The following is a 23,420-nucleotide window of genomic DNA, read 5'->3' as shown; positions in this document are numbered from 1 at the left end:
GCAGCTGGAGGACTCACGTGAGTGACGGCACCGCCGATCGTGCGGCTCGCTTCAGTAGCGGCCTGAACCACAATGAACATGGCAATGACGTCATTGCTGTGACACCCGCCGTACTGCGGGACCCGTAGCTGTGACGTCAGGGGTTCACCCTAGTTCATTCTGGACGCTGCGGCTCTGTCCACACAGTTGGCAGCCATGCTGTATGACAGCCGGCTGTGACAGGACTGGAATGTAGCAGAGCTGGAAGCGTCGTGGGACCTCGTGTGGATTACTTCGGACCTGGAGGGGAGTTTTGGGGGTTAATAAAGTGGTGAAAGAGAATGGCTTTTTATTTTATTCCAAATAAAGGATTTTTTTTGGCTGTTTGTGGTTATTTATTTTCACTTACAGATTAGTGATGTGGGGTGTCTCATACACGCTCTCATACACATACACATGACCTCACTGCTTCACCACCGTGCGGAGCTGCCGCCCCACCACCGTGCGGAGCTGCCGCCCCACCACCGTGCGGAGCTGCCGCCCCACCACCGTGCGGAGCTGCCGCCCCACCACCGTGCGGAGCTGCCGCCCCATCTACACCCCACCTACTGTCTCCTCCCCATAATCCTATAGAATGTAAGCCCGCAAGGGCAGGGCCCTCTTCCCTCTGTACTAGTCTGTCTACTGTAACTTGTATATGTATTTTGTATGTAACCCCCTTCTCATGTACAGCACCATGGAACTAATGGTGCTATATAAATAAATAATAATAATAATACACATGATGTGGGGTGTCTCATACACGCATCACTAACCTAGGGCTTAGTGGCAGCTTAGTGGCAGCTATGGGCTGCTGCCATTAGCTCCTTATTACCCCGATTGCCACCGCACCAAGGCAACGGGAAGAGCCGGTCCCAGCGCCAGAATTGCGCCTTTTATGGATGCGCCACTTCTGGGGCGGCTGTGTGCTGCTATTGTTAGGCTGGAAAGGGCCATAAAATATACTTTAAAATATATATATTTTTTTTTAATAAATCAAATAATTAAAAAAAAGCGTGGGATCCCCTCTATTTTCATAACCAGCCAAGGTACAGCAGAGACCTGAGGGTTTCAGCCTGCAGCTACTGCTGTTCCTGTGCTGGATATGAAAAATGGGGGAGGACCCCATGTTATTTTTTTTTGTCACCAAAAAATAAAAAAAACTAACCAAGCTGGCTATCCCTCTATCAAGCTATTCTATTATTTCTTTCTATGTATTCTTTCTGTTCTTTCTTATTATCTAATCTATATGTTCTTATTATCTATCTATCCATCTAGCTATTCTTTCTATTTTTTTCTATCATCTATTCTAGCTATCTATCCATTTATCCTTTCCTATCATATTTTGTTTCTCCTTTAAAAAAACGCAATTCCAAAAACGCACCACAAACGCACCAAAAACGCACCTACATAGTCTCTGGTAAACCATGGTGATGGTGGTCGGTGCCCGCAGCCGGCTGCGTTCGGGTTCTCCCACCCGGCTGGTGGTCTCTGTCTTTCTCCTACACCTGTTTTGAAATGGTGGACTGCCTGCGCTTGCAACTTCAGGAGTCTGCTCCCGGCTGGTTGTGGCCTAAGGAGCCCTTGCCCACAGACGCTGGCCCATGGGATCTCTGAGCCTTGGCGGTGGCCTATTATCCCCCTCGGTGGGCTGTTGCCTTCAATCCGGACTTTGGGTGGGACAGGACCTCTAGTCCTAGCCGCAATCAGTTAATTAACTAGTTCCAGTCGCTTCTGGACCTAGCTTCAGGGTCTGAGTACCCCCCTGTGTGCTCCAGTTTCTGAGTCGGTTCCCTGGGTCGGTACCAGCGGGCTACAACCCTGTCCCGGTCTACCACGGTTCCACCGAGCTTTCTTCCCGGCTCCTGGAGACGGAGACCGCCATCTGCCTCTTAGCCAAAGGCACCAGGGCTCCTACCCTGGTACCTGTCAGTTTGCCTCAGGCCCAGACACAAGCCTGACCTCTGCTCTTACTGAACTCTCAGACTGATCTAACTCGACCTACTGTTTTCCCCGCCCCGGGCTGTCTAAACTCCTAGGTGAGCGTCTTCCAACCGCCTGGTTCCGCCCCCTGGTGTGTCTATCAAGCCCTTTGGGGGTGACTAGTGTTTTAAGGTTGGCTGTGTGTTACCTGTGATGGAAGGGTGTAATGCGGGGCCCTATCTGTGACTACCTGGCCCGGACAGGGTGTCACACTGGGATCCTCGGTTCAAATCCCAACAAGGACAACACCTACAAAGAGTTTGTATGTTGTCCCTGTGTTTGGGTTTCCTCCTGGTACTCCAGTTTTCTCCCACTCTCCAAAGACATACTGATATTGGGGATAGGGATAATGATGTCTAAAAACCACTGTGGTAATTAATGGTATTGTATAAGCAATAAAAAAAATATTAGGAGGAATTCATAGATCACTTTATGCAAAAAAAAGACCAATCAGCAAACTGGATTACATTTTCATCAGTTTTTGGTCAGGGTGTACTTTGCTTTTCTTGTATGCAAAGAAAGATTGAAGTTTCTCAAACTTGGACAGATGGTTTCTGTGTTTTTCTTTTTCATGCAAACCATCGGTCACCAAAAAGTAAACTGACTGATGTGAACTGCCTCATGCAAAATAAAATAATGGTGAACCGAGTAAAACAGTGACAGTATATAAATGTGAAGGAACTAATGTCGATGTTTTTAATGCCATGGCTGATTATATATATATATATATATATATATATATATATATATATATATATATATATATACAGTGCCTACAAGTAGTATTCAACCCCCTGCAGATTTAGCAGGTTTGATAAGATGCAAATAAGTTAGAGCCTGCAAACTTCAAACAAGAGCAGGATTTATTAACAGATGCATAAAACTTACAAACCAACAAGTTATGTTGCTCAGTTAAATTTTAATACATTTTCAACATAAAAGTGTGGGTCAATTATTATTCAACCCCTAGGTTTAATATTTTGTGGAATAACCCTTGTTTGCAATTACAGCTAATAATCGTCTTTTATAAGACCTGATCTGGCCGGCACAGGTCTCTGAGGTTATCTTGGCCCACTCCTCCGTGCAGATCTTCTCCAAGTTATCTAGGTTCTTTGGGTGTCTCATGTGGACTTTAATCTTGAGCTCCTTCCACAAGTTTTCAATTGGGTTTAGGTCAGGAGACTGACTAGGCCACTGCAACACCTTGATTTTTTCCCTCTTGAACCAGGCCTTGGTTTTCTTGGCTGTGTGCTTTGGGTCGTTGTCTTGTTGGAAGATAAAATGATGACCCATCTTAAGATCCTTGATGGAGGAGCGGAGGTTCTTGGCCAAAATCTCCAGGTAGGCCGTGCTATCCATCTTCCCATGGATGCGGACCAGATGGCCAGGCCCCTTGGCTGAGAAACAGCCCCACAGCATGATGCTGCCATCACCATGCTTGACTGTAGGGATGGTATTCTTGGGGTCATATGCAGTGCCATCCAGTCTCCAAACGTCACGTGTGTGGTTGACACCAAAGATCTCGATCTTGGTCTCATCAGACCAGAGAACCTTGAACCAGTCTGTCTCAGAGTCCTCCAAGTGATCATGAGCAAACTGTAGATGAGCCTTGACATGACGCTTTGAAAGTAAAGGTACCTTACGGGCTCGTCTGGAACGGAGACCATTGCGGTGGAGTACGTTACTTATGGTATTGACTGAAACCAATGTCCCCACTGCCATGAGATCTTCCCGGAGCTCCTTCCTTGTTGTCCTTGGGTTAGCCTTGACTCTTCGGACAAGCCTGGCCTCAGCACGGGTGGAAACTTTCAAAGGCTGTCCAGGCCGTGGAAGGCTAACAGTAGTTCCATAAGCCTTCCACTTCCGGATGATGCTCCCAACAGTGGAGACAGGTAGGCCCAACTCCTTGGAAAGGGTTTTGTACCCCTTGCCAGCCTTGTGACCCTCCACGATCTTGTCTCTGATGGCCTTGGAATGCTCCTTTGTCTTTCCCATGTTGACCAAGTATGAGTGCTGTTCACAAGTTTGGGGAGGGTCTTAATTAGTCAGAAAAGGCTGGAAAAAGAGATAATTAATCCAAACATGTGAAGCTCATTGTTCTTTGTGCCTGAAATACTTCTTAATACTTTAGGGGAACCAAACAGAATTCTGGTGGATTGAGGGGTTGAATAATAAATGACACTCTGAATAAACTTTTCACTTTTTAAAAAAAAAGAAAAAAAAGAAATAACATTCTTTTTTGCTGCAGTGCATTTCACACTTCCAGGCTGATCTACAGTCCAAATGTCACAATGCCAAGTTAATTCCGAATGTGTAAATCTGCTAAATCTGCAGGGGGTTGAATACTACTTGTAGGCACTGTATGTGTGTGTGTATATATATATATATATATATATATATATATATATATATATATATATATATATATATATATATATATATATATATATGACATTTAAAAATGTTGTGAATAAAGCCTTAGCTAAATTTTTACTCCACTATATTTTCTGGTGTGACATTTAACTTTATATAATTTATTGCGTTGAAGTGCACAATAAAGGAAAATGGCTTGTATTCTAAAATTTCACAAATCATTAGTAACATTAGCACAATCATGGAGAAGTTCACAGACAGATCATGGTGAAGTAGACAGGAATGAAGAATGAGTCATTGATATTTGTCATTATTTTAGTACCTCATTGTCTGGATTCAGTGGGGATTTTTATAGTTTTCTATTTGCTTGTGGCTTTTTGGTTTTCCTTTTTATTTTCACATGGTAAATAGGCAGCTTTATGCATCCTTCAATTGGCTACAAATCTGCATGTCCAGTAAACCCAAGAATCTAATTTAGGTTTACATTCCTGTGGTGTTTTCCATTGGTACATTTAGCATATACTGTATATAAGGGTAGTTCCCAGGACATGTGTCAAACTTATCACCTGCTGGATGCAAAAATATTTTATTATCTTATCACAGTCTCCACAACATTGTTCTTTCTATGACAGCGGTGCCACATCCCTATCCCTGCCTCTCTCACTCTGCTTCCACCGTAGCCACCTACGAGTCTTTTATATAACCAAGTCAGTCCTCTTGTCAATCTATACTTTTTATTTCATTATATTATTATATTATTTTACATCTACAGATACATTTTAGTCTCCACTCAGCACCTCCAGTGCTTCAGCAGGAATTCCACGGTTTTCAGAGTCCCATTAGTCGCTCAATTATGAGCAAGGTTTTAGCATTTTTTAAGCTATAACACATGTAAACAAGAAAATTGGTGCCTGAGATATTTAAGCTGTTTCTAGGTACGTTTTTGTCAATGATTCTAAATTTGCTGTTATTTTTCTTCCATCAGCTCTAGTTAAGGAAATGTGATGTACCCTATGTAAATGTGTAGCGCCCCTGAACCCATCAGGCGCTACAAGGTACTGCATCCTGTCAAAGATGCAGGGCCTAACCCCAGGAACCCAGAAGACCAGTGCTGTTAACACCAAAACATATATAATCCCTGTTTTTCCCTTCCCCAAGGACTGGTGACAGACTAGAGTTGAACCCAATGGATGTCCACCTAGGGGTGGAGCCGATCCAGTCCACTAGACGACAACCAGGGAGGAGGGGTCAAGACAGTCAGTAAGTGGAAGTGAGATGTGACGGACGTAACCGTACTGACTGGAGTGTGTAACAGTGACCTGTCCGGCGCAGGCATGTGGTTGCCGAAGGAGTACGGTGGAGTACTCTTGGAACCATAGCACCGATGGGGTACAGAGCCCTAGGTCAGGCAAACGCTCCAGGCAGACCTGATCAAATCTGCACAGTGAGGGGACCATCCAGGACCTCACTGACCATTACGTCCGGGGGTACCAGCAGTGACGGGAGAACCATGGCCCGGAACCGAACACCAACCACCCTACAGGGTTCAAACTGCCTGCCGTACAGACTAAAGACTGAGAGACTACCAGGAGAGGACCCCCAGATGCTCCAAGCCACGGGGACCCACCAACTTGAGACAGGTGAAGGGGAAAGAAGCCACCAGGTCACCAAACCGGCAGTGGAACTAAGGAGACCAGTAGTGAGGACCAGCCTTCCTTGGGAAACCAGCCATAAGAATGCTGTGAGTAAAGAAACCAGTTACACTGCAATCCCTTGTGTGGCCTACCTTCTTTCCGCGCCTAACTCCATCACCTACCCCCTGGGGCCAGGCCCTACTTGCGGAGGGCTACAACATCCAGGCTGCCCCCTAACATCAGCCCCAGCGGTGACAGACTGTGCAGCGGCGGTTCCATCACCATAACCGCAACCCGCAAGTAGCGTCACAATACAAACTTTATAAATATTCCCCTGTACATAACCCCCTTCAAGCGACCCCCATGGTCACGGAATCGGGCACCGACCACCCAGTGACATATCCCAGCAGTACATCGCCCGGGACCAAGTACCCCATAGCGCTGGGGCGAGTCAAATGCATACAACCAATTGAACATCTACTGAAAATTAATATTTTTGCCTTCTTGTTTATTAAAACAAATTCATACATGTATATTTATTTTATTTATGAAGAATTTAAAGCTCAGAATAAGAATTAAGCATGCATAAAAAGTTGTCATTGATACACTGTTCACTTACTGAGATACCTCGCAAACTGTTTGTGGGCTTTCTTGTACATCATCTTTAGAAGAGGCTTCCTTCTGGGATGACAGCTATGCAGTCCAACCTGATACAGTGTGGTGCATATGGTCTGAGCACTGACAGGCTGACACAAACCTCTTTAACCTTTGCAGCGATGCCGGTAGCTCTCATGTGTGGTCTTGGCCACTGTGCTGCAGCTGAGTTTCAGGATGTTAGCAATATTCTTATAGCCTAGGACTTCTGTATGTAGAGCAGCAATTCTATTTTTTCAGATCCTCAGATAATTCTTTGCCATGAGGTGCCATGTTGATCTTCCAGTGACCAAGAGTGTGTGAGCAATAACACCAAATTTAACTCACCTGTTCCTCATTTACACCTGAATCCTTGTAACACTAATGAGTCACAGAACACCGGAAGGGAAAATGGCAAATTGAGTACAATTTTGCCATTTTCACTTAGGGGTGTACTCACTTTTGTTGCCATCGGTTTAATGGTTGTGTGTTGATTTATTTAGAGGAAACACCAAATTTACACTGTTATATAAACTGATTTAAGAGAGAAGCCGGGGGGATTGAGAGTGGGGCTCATGTGATTTAACAACCTCACTGGAGCCACAGGAACGTGAATGCCGGTACCACTGGTACGGCACTGACATGGGAGATGACTATAAACTTTTTTTTTTTTAATGGAGGCAAACATGAGGAATGAGAATCGATTATATTATATTTTTATATCTATAATTTTTTTCCTTCTTGGATATTAAAACAAAATCAATTATGTAGATTTATTTTATTTATGAAGAATTTAAAGCTCATAATAAGAATTAAGAATGCATAAAAATTTGTCATTGATACACTGTTCACCTAGATACCTCGCAAAAGCAGCGCTTTAAAGATTTCTTGAGGTGAGTGCACTCACTTTGAATAGCCCAACAGTAATCTGCCATCATGTTATCCCAGTGTCTTCGGTATCTTTCTTGTATAGTTTTAAATCTTTGTGGAATCGTTCAACGTGCTCTTCACTTAAGTCACCAAGATTTTTTAGGAAACAATCCAAGTGGCTGTGGAGAATAATGCACTTTAATACTCACTGTACAGCCAAGGTGACAAAAAAAGATAGCATTCTTTTGACCAGTTCAGTGCAAATATCTGTTTTATATTTCCCAAGAAAATTCTGTAGAACAATAGTAAAAGAAAACCATGCATCTGCCTTGGCAACGTTCAATGACTCTTTGAATTGTGGACCTTTCGTGAGTCTTCTGGTTTGAATTAAGTCTAAAATACCTGCCTTTAGCTTCTCAATGGTTATTGCTAGAAATTTTCTGCAGATGTAGTCAAAACATTTTCCCTCTTTATTTAGAGCCGTTACAAACTGTTTCATTAAACCTAATTTGATGTGCAGTGGTGGTAAAATGAGCTTATACCTCAATGGTTCTGCAATTACATTATTTTACTACCATGTGTTCTCTAAGAGGCCACTGTTTTCTCACCCAGTACTCAGTTTTTGATTGACTATCCCAGAGACAGATAAATCGGGATCGCTTTGTGTATACACTCTGCTGTCCCAGGAAAATATTCACTATCTTTAGATCCTCAGAGATTGACCACTGTTGATCCTGGTTGTGGCCTAAGGAGCCCTTGCCCACAGACGCTGGCCCATGGGATCTCTGAGCCTTGGCGGTGGCCTATTATCCCCCTCGGTGGGCTGTTGCCTTCAATCCGGACTTTGGGTGGGACAGGACCTCTAGTCCTAGCCGCAATCAGTTAATTAACTAGTTCCAGTCGCTTCTGGACCTAGCTTCAGGGTCTGAGTACCCCCCTGTGTGCTCCAGTTTCTGAGTCGGTTCCCTGGGTCGGTACCGGCGGGCTACAACCCTGTCCCGGTCTACCACGGTTCCACCGAGCTTTCTTCCCGGCTCCTGGAGACGGAGACCGCCATCTGCCTCTTAGCCAAAGGCACCAGGGCTCCTACCCTGGTACCTGTCAGTTTGCCTCAGGCCCAGACACAAGCCTGACCTTTGCTCTTACTGAACTCTCAGACTGATCTAACTCGACCTACTGTTTTCCCCGCCCCGGGCTGTCTAAACTCCTAGGTGAGCGTCTTCCAACCGCCTGGTTCCGCCCCCTGGTGTGTCTATCAAGCCCTTTGGGGGTGACTAGTGTTTTAAGGTTGGCTGTGTGTTACCTGTGATGGAAGGGTGTAATGCGGGGCCCTATCTGTGACTACCTGGCCCGGACAGGGTGTCACACTGGGATCCTCGGTTCAAATCCCAACAAGGACAACACCTACAAAGAGTTTGTATGTTGTCCCTGTGTTTGGGTTTCCTCCTGGTACTCCAGTTTTCTCCCACTCTCCAAAGACATACTGATATTGGGGATAGGGATAATGATGTCTAAAAACCACTGTGGTAATTAATGGTATTGTATAAGCAATAAAAAAAATATTAGGAGGAATTCATAGATCACTTTATGCAAAAAAAAGACCAATCAGCAAACTGGATTACATTTTCATCAGTTTTTGGTCAGGGTGTACTTTGCTTTTCTTGTATGCAAAGAAAGATTGAAGTTTCTCAAACTTGGACAGATGGTTTCTGTGTTTTTCTTTTTCATGCAAACCATCGGTCACCAAAAAGTAAACTGACTGATGTGAACTGCCTCATGCAAAATAAAATAATGGTGAACCGAGTAAAACAGTGACAGTATATAAATGTGAAGGAACTAATGTCGATGTTTTTAATGCCATGGCTGATTATATATATATATATATATATATATATATATATATATATATATACAGTGCCTACAAGTAGTATTCAACCCCCTGCAGATTTAGCAGGTTTGATAAGATGCAAATAAGTTAGAGCCTGCAAACTTCAAACAAGAGCAGGATTTATTAACAGATGCATAAAACTTACAAACCAACAAGTTATGTTGCTCAGTTAAATTTTAATACATTTTCAACATAAAAGTGTGGGTCAATTATTATTCAACCCCTAGGTTTAATATTTTGTGGAATAACCCTTGTTTGCAATTACAGCTAATAATCGTCTTTTATAAGACCTGATCTGGCCGGCACAGGTCTCTGAGGTTATCTTGGCCCACTCCTCCGTGCAGATCTTCTCCAAGTTATCTAGTTTCTTTGGGTGTATCATGTGGACTTTAATCTTGAGCTCCTTCCACAAGTTTTCAATTGGGTTTAGGTCAGGAGACTGACTAGGCCACTGCAACACCTTGATTTTTTCCCTCTTGAACCAGGCCTTGGTTTTCTTGGCTGTGTGCTTTTCGGTCGTTGTCTTGTTGGAAGATAAAATGATGACCCATCTTAAGATCCTTGATGGAGGAGCGGAGGTTCTTGGCCAAAATCTCCAGGTAGGCCGTGCTATCCATCTTCCCATGGATGCGGACCAGATGGCCAGGCCCCTTGGCTGAGAAACAGCCCCACAGCATGATGCTGCCATCACCATGCTTGACTGTAGGGATGGTATTCTTGGGGTCATATGCAGTGCCATCCAGTCTCCAAACGTCACGTGTGTGGTTGGCACCAAAGATCTCGATCTTGGTCTCATCAGACCAGAGAACCTTGAACCAGTCTGTCTCAGAGTCCTCCAAGTGATCATGAGCAAACTGTAGATGAGCCTTGACATGACGCTTTGAAAGTAAAGGTACCTTACGGGCTCGTCTGGAACGGAGACCATTGCGGTGGAGTACGTTACTTATGGTATTGACTGAAACCAATGTCCCCACTGCCATGAGATCTTCCCGGAGCTCCTTCCTTGTTGTCCTTGGGTTAGCCTTGACTCTTCGGACAAGCCTGGCCTCAGCACGGGTGGAAACTTTCAAAGGCTGTCCAGGCCGTGGAAGGCTAACAGTAGTTCCATAAGCCTTCCACTTCCGGATGATGCTCCCAACAGTGGAGACAGGTAGGCCCAACTCCTTGGAAAGGGTTTTGTACCCCTTGCCAGCCTTGTGACCCTCCACGATCTTGTCTCTGATGGCCTTGGAATGCTCCTTTGTCTTTCCCATGTTGACCAAGTATGAGTGCTGTTCACAAGTTTGGGGAGGGTCTTAATTAGTCAGAAAAGGCTGGAAAAAGAGATAATTAATCCAAACATGTGAAGCTCATTGTTCTTTGTGCCTGAAATACTTCTTAATACTTTAGGGGAACCAAACAGAATTCTGGTGGATTGAGGGGTTGAATAATAAATGACACTCTGAATAAACTTTTCACAATTTAAAAAAAAAGAAAAAAAAGAAATAACATTCTTTTTTGCTGCAGTGCATTTCACACTTCCAGGCTGATCTACAGTCCAAATGTCACAATGCCAAGTTAATTCCGAATGTGTAAATCTGCTAAATCTGCAGGGGGTTGAATACTACTTGTAGGCACTGTATGTGTGTGTGTATATATATATATATATATATATATATATATATATATATATATATATATATATATATGACATTTAAAAATGTTGTGAATAAAGCCTTAGCTAAATTTTTACTCCACTATATTTTCTGGTGTGACATTTAACTTTATATAATTTATTGCGTTGAAGTGCACAATAAAGGAAAATGGCTTGTATTCTAAAATTTCACAAATCATTAGTAACATTAGCACAATCATGGAGAAGTTCACAGACAGATCATGGTGAAGTAGACAGGAATGAAGAATGAGTCATTGATATTTGTCATTATTTTAGTACCTCATTGTCTGGATTCAGTGGGGATTTTTATAGTTTTCTATTTGCTTGTGGCTTTTTGGTTTTCCTTTTAATTTTCACATGGTAAATAGGCAGCTTTATGCATCCTTCAATTGGCTACAAATCTGCATGTCCAGTAAACCCAAGAATCTAATTTAGGTTTACATTCCTGTGGTGTTTTCCATTGGTACATTTAGCATATACTGTATATAAGGGTAGTTCCCAGGACATGTGTCAAACTTATCACCTGCTGGATGCAAAAATATTTTATTATCTTATCACAGTCTCCACAACATTGTTCTTTCTATGACAGCGGTGCCACATCCCTATCCCTGCCTCTCTCACTCTGCTTCCACCGTAGCCACCTACGAGTCTTTTATATAACCAAGTCAGTCCTCTTGTCAATCTATACTTTTTATTTCATTATATTATTATATTATTTTACATCTACAGATACATTTTAGTCTCCACTCAGCACCTCCAGTGCTTCAGCAGGAATTCCACGGTTTTCAGAGTCCCATTAGTCGCTCAATTATGAGCAAGGTTTTAGCATTTTTTAAGCTATAACACATGTAAACAAGAAAATTGGTGCCTGAGATATTTAAGCTGTTTCTAGGTACGTTTTTGTCAATGATTCTAAATTTGCTGTTATTTTTCTTCCATCAGCTCTAGTTAAGGAAATGTGATGTACCCTATGTAAATGTGTAGCGCCCCTGAACCCATCAGGCGCTACAAGGTACTGCATCCTGTCAAAGATGCAGGGCCTAACCCCAGGAACCCAGAAGACCAGTGCTGTTAACACCAAAACATATATAATCCCTGTTTTTCCCTTCCCCAAGGACTGGTGACAGACTAGAGTTGAACCCAATGGATGTCCACCTAGGGGTGGAGCCGATCCAGTCCACTAGACGACAACCAGGGAGGAGGGGTCAAGACAGTCAGTAAGTGGAAGTGAGATGTGACGGACGTAACCGTACTGACTGGAGTGTGTAACAGTGACCTGTCCGGCGCAGGCATGTGGTTGCCGAAGGAGTACGGTGGAGTACTCTTGGAACCATAGCACCGATGGGGTACAGAGCCCTAGGTCAGGCAAACGCTCCAGGCAGACCTGATCAAATCTGCACAGTGAGGGGACCATCCAGGACCTCACTGACCATTACGTCCGGGGGTACCAGCAGTGACGGGAGAACCATGGCCCGGAACCGAACACCAACCACCCTACAGGGTTCAAACTGCCTGCCGTACGGACTAAAGACTGAGAGACTACCAGGAGAGGACCCCCAGATGCTCCAAGCCACGGGGACCCACCAACTTGAGACAGGTGAAGGGGAAAGAAGCCACCAGGTCACCAAACCGGCAGTGGAACTAAGGAGACCAGTAGTGAGGACCAGCCTTCCTTGGGAAACCAGCCATAAGAATGCTGTGAGTAAAGAAACCAGTTACACTGCAATCCCTTGTGTGGCCTACCTTCTTTCCGCGCCTAACTCCATCACCTACCCCCTGGGGCCAGGCCCTACTTGCGGAGGGCTACAACATCCAGGCTGCCCCCTAACATCAGCCCCAGCGGTGACAGACTGTGCAGCGGCGGTTCCATCACCATAACCGCAACCCGCAAGTAGCGTCACAATACAAACTTTATAAATATTCCCCTGTACATAACCCCCTTCAAGCGACCCCCATGGTCACGGAATCGGGCACCGACCACCCAGTGACATATCCCAGCAGTACATCGCCCGGGACCAAGTACCCCATAGCGCTGGGGCGAGTCAAATGCATACAACCAATTGAACATCTACTGAAAATTAATATTTTTGCCTTCTTGTTTATTAAAACAAATTCATACATGTATATTTATTTTATTTATGAAGAATTTAAAGCTCAGAATAAGAATTAAGCATGCATAAAAAGTTGTCATTGATACACTGTTCACTTACTGAGATACCTCGCAAACTGTTTGTGGGCTTTCTTGTACATCATCTTTAGAAGAGGCTTCCTTCTGGGATGACAGCTATGCAGTCCAACCTGATACAGTGTGGTGCATATGGTCTGAGCACTGACAGGCTGACACAAACCTCTTTAACCTTTGCAGCGATGCCGGTAGCTCTCATGTGTGGTCTTGGCCACTGTGCTGCAGCTGAGTTTCAGGATGTTAGCAATATTCTTATAGCCTAGGACTTCTGTATGTAGAGCAGCAATTCTATTTTTTCAGATCCTCAGATAATTCTTTGCCATGAGGTGCCATGTTGATCTTCCAGTGACCAAGAGTGTGTGAGCAATAACACCAAATTTAACTCACCTGTTCCTCATTTACACCTGAATCCTTGTAACACTAATGAGTCACAGAACACCGGAAGGGAAAATGGCAAATTGAGTACAATTTTGCCATTTTCACTTAGGGGTGTACTCACTTTTGTTGCCATCGGTTTAATGGTTGTGTGTTGATTTATTTAGAGGAAACACCAAATTTACACTGTTATATAAACTGATTTAAGAGAGAAGCCGGGGGGATTGAGAGTGGGGCTCATGTGATTTAACAACCTCACTGGAGCCACAGGAACGTGAATGCCGGTACCACTGGTACGGCACTGACATGGGAGATGACTATAAACTTTTTTTTTTTTAATGGAGGCAAACATGAGGAATGAGAATCGATTATATTATATTTTTATATCTATAATTTTTTTCCTTCTTGGATATTAAAACAAAATCAATTATGTAGATTTATTTTATTTATGAAGAATTTAAAGCTCATAATAAGAATTAAGAATGCATAAAAATTTGTCATTGATACACTGTTCACCTAGATACCTCGCAAAAGCAGCGCTTTAAAGATTTCTTGAGGTGAGTGCACTCACTTTGAATAGCCCAACAGTAATCTGCCATCATGTTATCCCAGTGTCTTCGGTATCTTTCTTGTATAGTTTTAAATCTTTGTGGAATCGTTCAACGTGCTCTTCACTTAAGTCACCAAGATTTTTTAGGAAACAATCCAAGTGGCTGTGGAGAATAATGCACTTTAATACTCACTGTACAGCCAAGGTGACAAAAAAAGATAGCATTCTTTTGACCAGTTCAGTGCAAATATCTGTTTTATATTTCCCAAGAAAATTCTGTAGAACAATAGTAAAAGAAAACCATGCATCTGCCTTGGCAACGTTCAATGACTCTTTGAATTGTGGACCTTTCGTGAGTCTTATGGTTTGAATTAAGTCTAAAATACCTGCCTTTAGCTTCTCAATGGTTATTGCTAGAAATTTTCTGCAGATGTAGTCAAAACATTTTCCCTCTTTATTTAGAGCCGTTACAAACTGTTTCATTAAACCTAATTTGATGTGCAGTGGTGGTAAAATGAGCTTATACCTCAATGGTTCTGCAATTACATTATTTTACTACCATGTGTTCTCTAAGAGGCCACTGTTTTCTCACCCAGTACTCAGTTTTTGATTGACTATCCCAGAGACAGATAAATCGGGATCGCTTTGTGTATACACTCTGCTGTCCCAGGAAAATATTCACTATCTTTAGATCCTCAGAGATTGACCACTGTTGATCCTGGTATGGTATTTTCTGTAGGACCAGAGCAATTGTGTTTTGCTCTTTAGTCATCCTAGTTGAGTGTCCTATTGGGATTGATACATATTTGTTCCCATTGTGTAAAAGCACATATTTTAGGCCCCGCTGAGAACTGTCTATGAACAGCCGCCTTCGCTTGGTTGTTATAGAATCACAGATGGTCAGTAATGTAGGTAATTTATGTATTTGACTAATACCATAAAACTTGTGTAAATGTGCTTTGCATTTAATAAATATTCAAGTATTTATCACATAACTACTACAGGCCATCTTTGATTCCATAATTAATATCCCTGTTGAGGAAAAAAATCACAAATTCCTTTGTGGGCAACTGTACATTATCTCAAAAAGTAGAGCCGCTATAAAAAAAGAATGACATATTCTGATTCAGACTACTGAATATACCTAAGCCCAATACCTGAGTCACCCAAAAATGTTTTCTTTTGTTCCCCAGTGTAATATTTTTATGAACACGTTATATGCAATATCTATCTAATTTAACCCCTTTTATATTATTTTATATTATTGCAACAGATACTTGCTACCTGGGCCCTGAACCATTCACCCACCAAGTTCATTATTTTTCTCCTCCTCAATCCCTCAGGTATTACACCATTCATTTGCTCACCCACCAGGTCGCCAAGTGTATGGTAGCGTGGTAGTACTTACTCTCGTTTATCTTTCTTATCTGACAGGCTGTATGTGGACCCTGCCTACTACCTGCAGTTCCCAAGTATATATTATACTCTTTTATTACATCTTATTTGTTCAATAAATTATAATTTTAATTCACCTTTAGAGCTCTGATCCCTTTAATTCTTCTGCACTGGACTCACTTTCCACCTCCTTCCCTAGAGCGCCAGTGTCCCCCTTCCTTTTGTAGTGCTGATATCACGTCAACTGATGTCATATCCTACGGGCTGCTAATGCATTCCCCATTGGCGGCAGGTCTTCACTGACATTCTGTTTCAGGATGGTCTATTGGGAAGTAGCTGAATCCATGCAATTGAAGAACAAAGAAGAGTGTTTGTCCTGTTCTACAATATAGATAGACTATATTCTGTTCTGCACTGTTCTGTATTGTAGAACATCTCTGATCATTTGGCCTCATTAGTATGTATGGCCACCAATGCAAACAGCTATGGACTATGCATATCTTTCTCAGGTCAAATTAGAGGGCGATAAATAGAATCTGTCACCAGGGAACAGAAATGAGGAGAGCAGAGTGTGAGCATTACAGGAATGTTGTATGGGAGGTGGCTGGGTTTTTTTTGTTGTTTTTTTTACCAATTTCAGGGTGGCACAGTAGCTCTTCTAGATGGAATGATAGCTTCATTTTAATTCAGGGTTTTCAGTATCTTCATTTTAATTCAAGGGGCACAGTAGCTTCCTTTTATATTTAGGGGTGCACAATGGCTAATTATATTTTTAGGGGCACAGGGGCTAATTTTATATTTAGCAGGCACAGTGGCTAATTTGGCTTCCTTACTCTGCAGACAACAAATCGTTGCTGGGAGAAATTGTTAGAAACGTCTAGAGCCAGTGAAGAAGTGAAAAAACTACTCCAATCACAGAAGATGTCATCTATAAATCACTGATGAAAGTGAAAATGTTTATTCTGCCTCTAACTATAGCTGATCAGTACTACAATACCTGTCAGTGGCATAACTAGAGTTTGATGGGCCCTAGTGCAAAATTTGGACCGGGCCCCCCCTCCTCGTACACCGACATTTAGGGTACGGGTAATGACACTGACACTCGGGGTACAGGATAATGATGCTGACACTTGGCTTTTACCCACAGCACCATTTTCCCATAATCTGAAATCCCTCTATCAGCACCCTGTTTTCCCATGATCTGATATCCATCTTGTCCTCTGCACCCAGCTTTCCCATGCTCTGCCATATATCTTTACCTCAGCACCCAGCTTTCCCATAACAGAGCATGGGAAAGCTGTGTGCTGAAAGAAGATGTACAGCAGAACATGGGAAAGCTGGGTGCTGAGGAAAAGAGCCTTTTTCCCTCAGCACAAAACATTTCCATCCCATACTTGTATCTTTGTCCCCCCTAGTATATAGTTCTCCAAATACTATGATGGCCCTCACAAAGCCTTCCATATAGTATAAAGGGTCCCACATAACCCTCCATATTTTATACTGCACCACATAGTCCTCCATGTTTTATAATGCACCCACATAGTCCATGTATAAGGCAGCCTCCATAGTTCTCCATATATTATAATGCAGCCCCCATAGTCCTATATGTATTATAATGCAGCCCCATAAATCTTCATATTGTATTATGCAGCCCCATACTCCTCCATGTATAATGCACTCCTATATACCATGTATAAGGTGTCCTTCATTTTGTATTATGCAGCCCCATAGACCTCCATGTATAATACACCCCTATAGTCCAAGTATAAGGTGTCCTTCATGTTTATTATGCAGTCCCATAGACCTCCATGTATCATGCAGCCAGCCCCCCCAGGGTCTTTATGTATCATGCAGCCAGCCCCCCCAGGGCCTTTATGTATCATGCAGCCAGCCCCCCCAGGACTTCCATGTGTCATGCAGCCAGGCACCCCATGGCCTCCATGTGTCATTCAGCCAGCAAAATAAAAAAACAAGTACCTCTCTTCTCCTTCCGACCCCTGCGACCTCGGTAGTTACACCCCTGCCCCCATATGTCACACACCCTACTCCCCATACAGCCTGCACCCCCCCTATCACACACAATACACCCCCATATATCTCACACCCTGCCCTACATATCTCACCCTGCCTGTACCCCAACTTACCCCTCTCAAACACTATGCACCCCTTCACATCCTTCTGTCACAGTCTGTAGCCCTCATATGCTACTTACCCTGCACCCCCCCCATGTCCCCTCTTTTCTCATTACCAGTCATGTGTCCAAATCTCCTTCAGGAATCAGTATCTTCTGTTGCTTTCTGCCCCGCAAACCTATGTCTCCTCCCATACAGTCACATGGGCATGACATCATCGCAGGTCCTGGCTGGATGGATTCCGTCTTCTGTGCAGGAGCACTTCTGCTCTGCTGCAGGTCAGAAACGCCTGAAGGGCCTCTCCAGGTCAGGGGCCCCTCTACTGACACCAGGCCCCCATGACTCACAGGCTGGCCCCCTGGTAGTCGGCCACTACACAGCGCATCTCCTCTCTTACAGAGAGGAGCCGGCTCTGCAGAGCGGCTGATGGGTCCCTATAACCCTGCGGGCCCGGTCGCAGTGGCGACCTTTGCGACTGCCGTCGTTACGCCCCTGATCCCTGTACAAATTAATGATAGGTGGTAATGTTACATTTTACTTGTATATTACAACTTCCAGTATACCCTTCCCATTGTTAAGATTATACTAAGTGCATTTTCATGCAGTACACAAATTATATAGGGCAGCTATAGTGCTGTGTAAAAGTTGAGAAGGGTGGACAAAATGCTACAAAGTAAGAATGCTTTCAAAAATAGAAGTGGTAATATTTTTTTTTTATCAATTAACAAAATGCAAAATATGGATGTAGGTTTGCTCAAGTTTTCATGTAATCCGAGACAGATTCGATTTTGAGATCACATAGACATCTGATCTTAACATCAACTCTGTCTGGGATTACATGAAGAGGCAGAAAAATTTGGGGACAAATTATCACTTTCGGGGCCAAATTATTACTTTCAAGACTCTTTGTTCTGAATATAGTTCTTAAAAGGGACAATGCTGTCAGGACTCTGCAGTGTCTGCAGCGAGTTCGGGACCTTGATTGCATGTACACTCTCTGACAGAAGTTCTGTCGCTTATCCATGTTATGTGAATAAAAGCTTATAACCTGACTTTAAATTCATCCATTGGTTTTATAAATTACTCTTTTGAAAGCTGAAACCCTCCCAAATTAGGTTTAGGTGATGAAAATAAAGTTGCTGAAATATATTGATCATTTAATGAACACAGAAAGGTCAGATTTTGGCAAGACAAACATTTTGTCGCCCACAGAAAGTAATGTGAAATTCAAATGAATAATTAACTTCTAATACAAAGATATGTTGCATAACATTGGTAAATGAAGTTGTGGTGCTATTAGAGCCATATTTAATATTTTAAAGTAGAAGAAATCCGCTGGGAATCCATCAGGTAAGGTAAAAATTAACTTTTAATTCTTCCAAAATAAAAATTCATAACACTGGCATTTTCAATACTGGATAAATAGGTGTACAGACGTGGAAAAAACAACGCGTTTCGGCGGCGATGCCTTCCTCCTGGAAATGGCCAGAAGACACCTCCTGACAAAGCCATTTGGTGAAAAGCACGTCTGTTATCTTTTCTTCTCTGGTGCCACTTTTTGGTATATATGTACACATATCTCGTTAGCAGTCTTTACTGCCATCTTATGGCCATTTCCAGGCATTTTTTTGTGGGTTGTGTTTCTGAGCAAGGATTTTTTCATTCTTTCCTTGCTATCAGATGTAGCAGAGCCTGGATTGTCGGGGGTCCTCATGGGAATTATGTTGGACCTGCAGGGGTGTTTTGAGGGTTAATAAATTGGAGAAAGATGGAGTTTTATATTATTTTTTTTAAATGAAGGATTTTTTCTGTATTTAGTGTTTATTTCTTTTGACTTATCGGGTTAGCAATGGGGGATCTCATAGACCCCTCCCCATTACTAACCTCAGGCTTGATGACAGCTGTGATTTATTGAAAAATCACAGCGGTCATTAATCCCTTATATTACCCATAGCCACCACACCAGGACAGTCAGGATGAGCTGGGTAAAGTGCCAGAATTGTCGCATCTAATGGCTGCGGGGTGTTACTTTTGGCCTACAGGGGCCAAATAACCATGGGCCTCCCCAGCCTAAGAATAGCAGTCCGCTTTATTTTGGCTTTGTATCAAAATTGAAGGGGGACAGAACACAGGTTTTTTATTATTTTAATAATTTTAAAAAAGCCACATGGGCCCTCGTATTTTGATACACAGCCAAACTAAAGCACACAGCTGGGGGCTGCAGCCTGCTTGGCATCAAAATACAGAGACTCTACGCCATTTTTCCCCAATTATTTATTTATTTTTACACTCCACAACCAATCAGGGATGCCGGCACGCCGACAGTCTGATTGCAACCAATCACAGAGGTTAGGTGGGGAAGCAGTGAATATGCATGAGATTTAATCAGTGGACCCAGAAATAGTGTGACAGCTGCGTGGGTGACTCGGTAAGTATAACTGTCCTGCTCTAATTCCCCTAGCCCTTACTAACCTCATTTTACAGAACACATGTTCGGGTCCCCATATACTTGTATGGGGTTTGGCGTCTGGTCTCATGTTCAGGTCCAAGTCCCGTCCCAAATTGGACTTTTTTTTAAAGTCCAGCCAGAACCGCTGAACCAGAACATCTGCAGGTTCGCTCAGCTCTACTCTTTATATATGTTTAGTATATAGTGTTCTACTTTATTGTGTAGAGCATCATACTTTATTATTCCTCCCTTATTGTTATATGCAGTAACTAATGCTTTTGTGTGTGTGTGGTTTCCAGTTGTTTCAAGGATTTCATATTAATTTTGGAGTGTGTTAAACGGAATTTGTACTTTTTATGAGTGAAATGCCGTACTCAATGCATTAATGTATTTTTTTTAAGTCTTCAGAGTATAGCAGATTTCCTTCTCCAAAGATACCTAATATTGTTACGGTATATGTCAAAATAGCAGCAAAACATTGCCATTTATGTTATATTGTAATGCCCTTACCAGCGTCCCCGCATTGTCCTACCCCACTGCCCCGGCAGGTACACTGCCACACTCACCCTCCTGGCCACTCAGCCGTGGCTGCTCAGTCCCTGCCACCGACTCCCGGGGTTTGCCCATGCCACACTGGCCTCCTGGGAGCACTCTTAGGCCGCACAAGAGCACCTTTTCTTAAGGGTAAACCTAGAAATGCATCTCAGCCTATCCCTGAGAGGCACTATGTATTTAAGGTACCCTCCCCTTATGGGAGGTGCCTGGGCAACATGCATGGTCTAATCCTAGAGATGTGTTGATAGTTGTTCAGATCCCTTATATATATGTGCTGTTGCAGTCTTACACCTATCTGTTTTGTAGTCACGGCTGCTGCTGCATTCTTCCATGTCGGCTTAACCTAACTGTACCGGCCGCTGTTGCATCACTCCATATCGTCCGAACCTGCTATAACAGCCATCACTGTTGCCTCATCAGAGACTGTCAGAGTTCATACCCCTGGGATCAGCTGTCGCAGCACCAAGTCTCCCTTAGTGGCACCTGATTTCTATCTGCAGCCAAATCCACCCTCACCATCAGAGGCTGTGGTGAAAACCTGGTGCGAGCCATATTCATTACCCTCGTATTTTTGGTGCTGTGGCCCAGTGGGCTCACTCCCACTCGCACGCAAGCATTACATATGCTTAGTATGTAAATAAGTGCCGTATGAGCAATGTAATAATTACATAAACCAGGCTGAATCATTACACTATATAACTTCTCACTATCTCTGGGACACTGAATCCCTCCCACCCAAGTTAAATTTCTGGGTGCACTCCAGATGTCACGATCCACAGCTGCAGCTTCAAGATGTCAACAAAACTTGTAGTAAAAAGCTGTACAATCGAAGGAGGATCATTTTTCATAATAAAAGGTATGGTTATACGCCAAATAAATTAAAATGGCTATTAAATCAATCCTAATTATTTAAGAAAAGGCACAACACAACCTCCACTATAATCTATGTGTTCCCCATAAAACAAGACCAGAGTGAAACATGCTTTATGTACTGACACTTTGCTCAACTCTTTTAAAACCAAAAAGAAACACAGGAGAAAGAAATCGATCAAGAGTTAAACAACAAATTTATTGAGAGGAACAATAAAAATATGTATAAAATAGGATTCTCATGAGGGGTATAAGCAGCAAGAAATGTAATTAAGTACCAAACTATTGCAATACACTATTAGATATATAATAGTTATAGCACACGGCATTTTGCAATTCTAATTTATTTAGTTTACTTTGATCCATGCTGTTTCACCTATTCTTTACCGTGTCCTTTGGTACGTACTTTCCATCTTTTTTTCTGCACCTGTGGTCTTCTCCTTTTTATTGATTACAATTATCTATGTGTGTATTTGAGTTTAAATAAAAATTATTCATATTTTTTATTAAGGAATTTGACTCCAGTTTTTCTTGGATTTTCTGTGCTTTAGGAGTTTCCTAAAAATTGTCCTTGATGTTACTATGATTTCTCAGATGATATTAATTTTAGATAGATCGAACCTTAAATTTATGAAATCTAATATATAAAGCTGAGTGTATGTATGTGTGTATTTTGTATGTCCGCTAAAGTAATCCGCACCGTCGCATTTACAATCACGAAATTTTGCACAGACCATTCATGTGACCCAGGGAACGTCATGGACTATGTTTTGACAGGAAAATTTAAGCCCGTGCTTTACAGTTACTCTCCAAAAAACATGCCTTCATTAAAGTAAATGGAGCCTGGAACCTCTGGTTTTAATAGCAGCTGTGATTGGTTGCTATAGGAACAAAAGACATTGTTAGTATAAGAAGCTTATGTGTGAGGTAATATGATGTCGGTGGGGAGACCGAGAGAGACAGAAGGAGACAGACGCAGACAGAGTAAGAGGCAGACAAGGAAAGAAACAGACAGAGACAGACAGGGAACGAGACAGAGAGATAAAGACAGACAGACAGAGACAGACGGGGAAAGAGACAGACCTGGAAAGAGACAGACAAACAGGAAGACAGAGATAGGCAGACAGGGAAAGAGGAGACAAAGATAGATGTGGAAAGAGACAGACCTTGATAGAGAAAGACGGGGAAAGAGACAGACAGAGACAGGCAGACAGGGAAAGAGACAAACATGAAAAGACACAGACAAAGAGATGAACAAAGACAGACAGGGAAAGAGACAGGGAAAGAGGCGGGGAGTCAGACGGGGAAAGAGACAGATGGAGAAAAAGGCAGACAGAGAAAGAGACAGACCTGGAAAGAGACAGACAGAGAGACAGATAAAAACAGGCAAGGAAAGAGACAGACGGGGAAAGAGACAGACGGGGAAAGGGACCGACCTGGAAAGGGAGGGAATAGCACCAGTGAGATAATATACAAGGACAATAATAGGTTCAGTTGTGGACCGTCCTTGCTGTCTATCTTGCCCAAGGGACGTATCTGTGGCCCTTTTGAGCTTTATATACAGCTCTGGGCAGTGTGTGATTTGTGACCTGCATGGTCAAACCTTTGGTTTTTTAATATTGCTTTTTGTGTGTTTTGTGTGTTTTAAGGAATAAAATAAAGGTTAAATTTTAATATTATCTCACTGGTGCTATTCCCTAACAAATTGTGAGCCCTTGTCCTGGAAGGAACACAAATCTTTGGTTCCCTTGCTTACTTGCTGACCTGGAAAGGGACCAACCTGGAAAGAGACAGACAGAGACACAGACAAAGACAGACGGGGAAAGAGACAGACCTGGAAAGAGACAGACGAGGAA

At 42.8% G+C, this 23,420-nt stretch overlaps 1 pseudogene; it reads right to left on the bottom strand.

Annotated features, from left to right (window-relative positions):
- Window positions 1-23,420, bottom strand: part of LOC142302443 (uncharacterized) — a 57,217-nt pseudogene that overhangs the window by 11,931 nt on the left and 21,866 nt on the right.

This window comes from Anomaloglossus baeobatrachus, chromosome 4 (assembly GCF_048569485.1).
Source record: "Anomaloglossus baeobatrachus isolate aAnoBae1 chromosome 4, aAnoBae1.hap1, whole genome shotgun sequence".
Taxonomy (NCBI): domain Eukaryota; kingdom Metazoa; phylum Chordata; class Amphibia; order Anura; family Aromobatidae; genus Anomaloglossus; species Anomaloglossus baeobatrachus.
The sequence above is the reverse complement of the archived record's forward strand: the minus strand, read 5'-3'. Positions and strand labels throughout refer to the sequence as shown.